Source organism: Myotis daubentonii, chromosome 19 (assembly GCF_963259705.1).
Source record: "Myotis daubentonii chromosome 19, mMyoDau2.1, whole genome shotgun sequence".
Classification (NCBI taxonomy): Eukaryota; Metazoa; Chordata; class Mammalia; order Chiroptera; family Vespertilionidae; genus Myotis; species Myotis daubentonii.
In genome coordinates, this window is record NC_081858.1 from 25,634,573 (window position 1) to 25,635,441 (window position 869).

An 869-nucleotide genomic window follows, 5' to 3' on the forward strand; every position below is an offset into this window, starting at 1 on the left:
AGGCGTGGGAGCCGGAAGCGAAGCTTGAAAGTCTGCAATGGTGGCTGGCGCCCCGTGCTGGCTGCGGTTTGGTGACTTGGGCGTCAGGGGCTGAGGCAACTGGGTTGCCAGGGAGGATCCCACTGCCATCACCGCACGCTGCCCTGGGAAACCAGGAAACAGGCTGCGAGGGCCAAGACTCAGTGTGTTCCGTTCACTCTTCCCCCAGCGCCTTAATGCCCGCGACGAGTACGCTCTCTGCCAAGTATTTGTTGAGTGAATAGGTCTTTTGCCCAAGATTACACAAGAGTGGGGTAGTGTAGAGCCCCGGCCGGGTCGCTCAGCTGGTTAGAGCCTGGCGATTGCTAAGGTTGCCGGTTCCAGCTGGGTTAGGGCACATACAGGAATCAACCGATGAATGCATCAACAAATGGGTGTTTCTCTCTAAAATCAGTAACTTAAAAATATTTCGAAGTGTGGCAGTGTGAAGATTTGGACCCCTGTGGATATGCCTCCATACCCTGGGTTCTTAACTGTCACATTCACCCTAATGTCCCACACTATGGAGGGCAGCGAGCCAGGCAGGGCATTAACCCCATCTTACACGTGTTTTCCCCCCAAGTGCACCAGCAGTTCCCTAGCTTAGGCCCGATTTGCCCAGGCAGTCGCAGTCCTAATGCATCGTTTCACAGCTCCAAGGGTTTTCTACCCCGGGTAGGAATTGCACCGGCAGGTTCAGGACTCTGGTATGAATCCTTATCTGGAGGTAGAAACACTGATGTCCCTGAATCCCTGGTTACACAGGCGTTCCTTTCGCCACGGGAGCGACCCTTCCTGAGCAGCAGTTCCGGAAGCACAGGACCACGTGGGGAGGAAAATCAGCAGTTGGA